Source organism: Fukomys damarensis, unplaced genomic scaffold, assembly GCF_012274545.1.
Source record: "Fukomys damarensis isolate Sample0158 unplaced genomic scaffold, DMR_v1.0_HiC HiC_scaffold_28, whole genome shotgun sequence".
NCBI lineage: Eukaryota > Metazoa > Chordata > Mammalia > Rodentia > Bathyergidae > Fukomys > Fukomys damarensis.
Genome location: NW_022900940.1, coordinates 40,880,684 through 40,887,661, shown reverse-complemented (window position 1 = coordinate 40,887,661; position 6,978 = coordinate 40,880,684). Strand labels below are relative to the sequence as shown.

Here is a 6,978-nt window from a genome sequence, read left to right as displayed (position 1 = left end):
TTGGCACACCAAATTAGAAAGAAAGAAAAAAAAAGAAACAGGAAACAGAAAAGAAGTGGCAGACTTACGCTCTAAGATATCAATGATTAATTTAAATGTAAATCATCCGAACACAGATTGAGAGGGTTCATTAACAAATGACCCAGTAAGGTCAGAGATGTAGCTCAGTGGCACGACACCTGCCTCACAAGTGCAAGGTCCCGAGTTCAATTTCGGTACAAAAAAAAAAAAAACAAAAAAACAAACAACCCAACTATATTCTGTCCATAAGAAACTACTTCAAATTAAAAAGCATAGTTAGGTTAAAAGTAAAAGAATAGAAAGAGATCCATCACAAGGATTAACAATGACAAAAACCCACAGTAGCTATATTTTGAAAACTAAATTTTTATTTGTGCTGGTGGATGTTTTTATTCCCTTCCCCTCCACTCTCTCCCTGCTCCCTTCACATCTTGGCAGAATAGCTACATTAATATCAGATAACCTTCAGGAAGAAAATCTCCAGGGACAAAGAGGGATATCACATTCTGATGAAATACTTAATACCCAAGAGTATACAGCAATTCTAAACGTGTATGCAGGAAGCCACACAACTTCAAAACAAACAAAGCAAACACTGATAGACTTGATGCCAGGATAACTAGATATCCCTATGCTAGAAATGACTTGTGTGAACCAAAAATTTGAATAATGGCTCAAAAAGGGGTTGAAGATATAAAAATCAGAGCTAAAACTAGCCGCGCATAGTGGCCCACACCTGTAGTTCCAGCTACTTGGGAGGTTGAGGAAGAAAGATCACTTTCTTCCAGGAGTTGGAAGCCAGCCTGGGCAAAATAATAAGCTCTTGCCTTTATAAAAGCTAAAGCTGTAAAATTCTTAGAAGAAAATATAGGGGCAAATCTTCAGTGTTCATCATCACGAGTTTGACAATAGTTTCTTAAATATGAGACCAAAAGTACCAGTGACAAAAGAAAAAAGCTAGATATCTTGGACTTCCTCAAGACAACATTTTGTCCTTTTTTTTTCAGCTTTAATTGAGTTTATTGGTACATTTTAGGGATACAGTACAGCTACATTCATTGTTGGGATCTTGTATGTCTACATGACAAGTCTTGATTCTCATTTTTTTTTCCCCTTACCTCTGCCCTCCCTTCACCCCCTCAACATTTTGTCCTTTAAAGATCAAAAAGCACTATCAAGGAAGTGAAAACATGGCCCACTGAGTGAGAGAAAATGTTTGCAAGTCAAATATCTAATAAAAAGATTAATGACAGATTGACTGTAGTGGTATCAAGGTGCTTGTGTTGAAGCAAATTTAAAAGGTAGCCCAAGACAGCGAGTGTCGCAGTACTTAGACCATTCACCTAACCTTACCTTGTCATATAAACCATGAACCCTCTCATATCATCACAGAAGGGTGAGTACGATAAAGCAGAATATTTTGAGAATCACACTCACATTTTCATTGTATGATTATAGCTTTTATTTTAGTGTGGTTATTCATCTTATACTGTGCCTAATTTATAAATTAAAACTTACATATGCACATGTAGGAAAAAATAATAATATATGCTCAGTACTATACGTGGTTTCAGACCTTCACTAGAAATCTTATCCCTTGTGGATAAGGTGGGAGAGGATCACTATATATCCAAAGGAAATGAGAGCAGAGACTTACAGACATTTTTACACCAGTGTTCAGTGCAGTGAACTTTCAGTAAATTATGTCACGTGGGATGTTTTTCAGTATCATCATTTTTTACTTAGCTTTATAATATCGAATGATATTATATTGTAAATAGCTATAGTTTATATGTTCTCACTATTGTGTAGTACTCTGCTATTCAGCTATTCTGTACTTTTAATCATTCTCCTATTTATGGAAACTTTGGTTGTTTCTAGTTTTTCCCAATACCTAGTGGGTTTTAATTTTTTTAATTTATTTATTTATTGTTGGTACCAGGGATCGAATTCAGGACTTTGCACTTGCCAGGCAGGCACAGTGCCACTGAGCTAAATTCCCATCCCTCATTGGGTTTTTAAATGACATGTTATATGGTAGCATATAACATAGTAGCATAGCTAGATAGAAGGTAAACACCCAAAAATCAATAGCCTTCTTGTACACAGGAAACAGACTCACTGAGAGAGAAATTAGGGAAACAATCCCTTTCATAATAATATCCCCCAAAAATGAAATTTCAAGGAATCAATCTAATGAAGGAAGCAAAAGACCTCTACATTGAAAACGACAGCACTCTGAAAAAAGGGATCATAGAAGGTATAAGAAAATAGAAAGACGTACCCTGTTCCTAGGGAGGAAGAACCGATACAGTGAAAATGGCCGTACTTCCAAAACTGCTATACAGATTCAATGCAATCCCTATTGAAATCCCAACGGTATATTTCACAGGACTAGAGAAAGCAATCCAAACATTCATTTGGAACCAGAAGAGACCTGGAATAGCAAAAGCAGAGACATGGCAGCAAGTATCACAATCTCCAATTTGAGACTATACTACAAAGCCATTGTGAAAAAAAACCAGCATGGCACTGGCAAAGAAACAGACCTGAGCATCAGTGGAATAGATTAGAAGATGCAGAAACAACTCCAGTCACTCAGCTACCTCATCTTTGACAGAGGAGCCAACCATCCTCACTGGAGAAAAGATAGCCTCTTTAATAAAAGGTGTTGGAAAAACTGGATTTCACCTTAACAGATTAGAAACTAGACCTAAATTAAAACTAGACCTATATCTCTCCACCATGCACTAAACTAAAATCGAAGTGGATTAGAGATCTAAATATTAAAACAGAAACACTAAACTTGCTGGAAGATAGGTAGAACTCTTGAAAACATTGGCATAGGAAAAGACTTTATGAACAAATCCTCAGTAGCATGGGAACTAGCACAAAGAATCAACAACTGGGATCTCATCTTTTGAAAAAGCTTCTGCACTGCAAGAGAAACCATCAACAGAGCTAAGAGCCAACCTACAATGTGGGATTTTTTTTTTTTTTTTTGTACGGGGGATTGAACTTGGGACCTTCTGCTTGCGAGGCAGGCGGTGGTACCACTGAGCTAACCCCAGCCCGATATACATTCTTAATGTATCAAAGCTTATCTATAGATACTATTGTGTTGCTTCGTGCTTCAAGTATTGCACTTACACTTCCCACATTTCCAAATGTGATAACCTTACATGGCATCGTTCCATTAAGCTGACCACCATTCTGTGTGCTGTTATTATCATGTCTTTAATTTATTTATATATTATAAACACCACCTTACATAAATATAATACATATGTATTATAAATTCCACCTTACCCTATTATTATTTTTTTCTTTAAACAGTTGCCATTTAAATAAATTGCAGTATGGGAAAACATTTTTAAAATGTACTGTCTTATTTATCGTTTCTGGTGCTCTTTCTTTTATTATTTCTGATGTTCTTTCCTCTGTAGTTCCGGGTTTCTGTTTGGTGTTATTTCCCCCCATCCTGAGGAATGTCCTTTAGTATTTCCTGTGAAGCAGGTCTACAGGTACCAATCTCTTTCTACCTTTGTTTCTCTTAGAATGTTTTACACTGTTTTGGAAGGATAATTTTGTTAGCTATGGAATTATGGGTTATTAGGACTTTTTCCCTTTTCAGCTCTTTAAATATGCCATCCCAATGTTTTCTAGCCCCATCGTTTATAATTAGAAGTCAGTTCTTAGTCATATCATTATTTTCTGCATGTATGTATCCTTGTTTTCACTGGCTGTTTTAAATTCTCCCCCCTCTCTTCCTGCCCCCACTTCCTGGAGATTAAACATAGGACTTCAAATATACTAGGCAAGCACTCTACCACTGAGATGGATTTCCATTCCTTTTCTTTTTTTTTTTTTTTTTTTTTTTTTGGTACTAGGGATCGAACTCAGGACCTTGCGCTTTTGAGGCAGCTGGTGGCACCACTGAGCTAAATCCCAGAGCCCCTTTTTATTTTGTTTTTAGAGAGGATCTCACTGTTTCTCAGGCTGGCCTTGAACTCATGATCTTCCTGCCTCAGCCTTCTGAATAGTTGGGATTACAGGTGTGCTGTGCCTAACTTTTCTGTTTATCTTTAAAGATGTACCAATGATGTGCCTAAGTGTGGTTTTCTTCTTTATCCTATCTGTAAGTCAGTTTTTACATTTAAATTTGGAAAATATTTGGCTATTCTTTCTTCAAATAATGTGGTATTCTACTTTTGTTTTTCCCTGTGGGATGTACTTCCTTTTTATGTGAGACCATTTGGTAATTACTATACAAAGTTTTGCAACTCAGTTCATTTTATTTCATTTATTTTTTGAGACAGAGACTCACTGTATAGTCCAGGCTGGCCTCAAACTCACAATCCTCCTGCCTCAGCCTCCTGAGTACTGGGATTACAGGCATGTACCACCACACCCAGCTCAGGTCATCTTAAATGTTTTCCCCCTAATTTTAAGATTGGGTAATTTGTATTTCTGTGTCTTTATTTGCAAATCCTTTCTACTTTTATCAAGTCCATGTAGTAAATTTTTTCATTTTAGTTATTTTTCTCTTCAATTCTATAATTGCCATCTGGGTTTTTTGTTGTTGTTGTTTGCTTTCTGATACTAGGATTTGAGTCCAGGGGTGCTGTACCACCGAACTATCTTCCTAGCTCTTTTAAAGGTTTTAAATTTCCAAGAAGTGGTCTTACTAAGTTGCTAGACTGGTCTTGAACTTTCAATCCTCTTGCCTCAGTCTTTTGAGTAGCTGGGATAGTAGGTATTTGCCTATATGCCTACCTCCACTCAGATCTCTTTAAACATTTTCTCCCTGATGAGATTTCTTATCTGTCTACTCAGTAAGAAAATATGAAACGTTGAGTCCCTGAACATACTTATAGCTGTTTAAAGTTATCTGCTAAATCCAATATCTGTGCTGTCTGGGATGACTTGCTGTTTCTCCCCTGGCCTTCTCTTCCTCCTCCACCTCCTCCTTCTAGCGTGTCTAAATAGTCAAATTATATACTGAGAAATGTTGATATATTGTAGACTCTTGATTTTGTTATCTTCATCTGAAGGGTGATGATTTTTGTTCTAACAGGCTGTCTGATGACTGCCTTATCACTTGAATCTGTGTGGAATTACTTTGTGCTTTGTTAGCACAGAGTTGTGGAAAGGTCATGTCTTTGGCAAACCCATTCTGATCCCTCTAAATTGGCAAGACTCAAAACCTCCAACTCTGTCTCCCTGTAGATCTTTGTAAAGGCTTTTCTTATTATTGTTGATATATTCTGGATACAAGTCCTTTCTTCCTCAGATGTGTTGCATAGACATCCTCTTAATTTGGCTTGCCTTTTGCCTTATGATATCTTGATGAATAGGAGTTACTAATTTTAATGTAGTGAACATTTTCAGATGTTTAAAAATATGAGTGCTTTCCCTATCTTCTTTAAGACTTTCTGTACTCCCAAATTATGAGGATAATCTCTTCTAAACATTTAGGTCTGCCTTTTCCAATCTTAAGGGTTTTTCCTTTTTTGTTTTTTTTCCCCTGATATGGGGATTGAATTCAGAACCTTGCGCTTGTGAGGCAGGTGTGGTACCACTAACCTAAATACCCAGCCTCTAACCTTAAGTTTTCAATCTACCTAAAATTGATTTTTATACACCATGTGGGCTAGTAATCCAGTTTGTTTTTTTCCTTATAAATTTAGCACTATTTATAATCCATGTTTTTGTCATGTCATGTACAATATTATTTTTATTTTTTATTTTCAAAATTGTAATTACCAAAAAGAAGTAAACAACTTGTAGAGTGCAAAATCAAAGCACTTAAAAGTAAGAAAATATAAACATATCCATATTTTAAATAGTCATTTGTGTATAAGTAAATGTCATTTAAATCATTTTTAATAGAAAGGTGATTTTAAGTCAATTTATAGAAGATAAAAAAATCAATGTTTAATATCCAGTTTAACTGTAAATACTAAAAGAGAATAACTGCCCTCTATCATTCTGTTTTTGTTTCTGCCTCTGTAACTTTTGCTCCTTGACTTTTGGAGAAAACATTGTGTTGTAAGGCTGTTGTCTTTTTGGGTGAGGGCAAAGTCTAGATCTTTAAAGTAATCTCTTTTTTTGGTACCAGGGATCCAACTCAGGACCTTGCGCTTGCATGGCAGGCGACAGAACCACTGAGCTAAATCTCTGGCCCTAATCTCTTTCCATACAAGTCTGAGTGGACGGAAAACCAACTGTTCTGAAATTCCCTGATGTTGGGGGTGGACTGCAGTGGAATCTGTGTCTTGAGCAGGAAGCAAACTTCTTTACTATTTCTTCTGCTGCATATCTGCTCAGTAGATTTCACATTCTTTACATGTGTGTCCAAGCATTTTTCTTTTTTTACGAGCCACCTAGATATGAAGGAAAAATTCTCAGCTAATCTCTGTTTTTCTTTTTTTTTTGTACCAGGGATTGAACTTGGGACATTGTGCTTGTGAGGGAGGCAGCAGAAGCACTGAGCTAAATCCCCGGCCCTCAGCTAATCTCTGTTTCATCATCTTTAAAATATGGCTCCACAAATGCTTTATGCTTGACTTTATCTTCTTAATCATCATGTGCATTTGGTTTCTTCATGGCAGAAGATAATTCCTCCAATTCATTTACTACCTGGGGGAAACCATCTGCCAAATGGGATTTGTATTCTTCATGTGTTGTCTGATTAAACATATCTTCTCAACTATCATTCATTTTTATTTCTCTATTTTAGTGTTGTCACGCTTTGTTTTGGCAGCCCTGCAGGGATTTAACTGAAGAAATGATGCAAGTTCACATCCTCCATGGACCAACCTTGGTTTTACTTTTATTGGGTCATGAGAACCAGCGTGTTTCATATGATCAAAAAGATCCTCTGTGGGCCGGGGATTTAGCTCAGTGGTTCTGCCTCCTGCCTCACAAGCACAAGGACCCGAGTTCGATCCCTGG

General features: G+C 36.7%; 1 pseudogene; it reads right to left on the bottom strand.

Moving 5' to 3' along the window:
- Nucleotides 1-5,951: 5,951 nt before the first annotated feature.
- LOC104875563 overlaps nt 5,952-6,978 on the bottom strand; it is a 5,377-nt pseudogene continuing 4,350 nt past the window's right edge.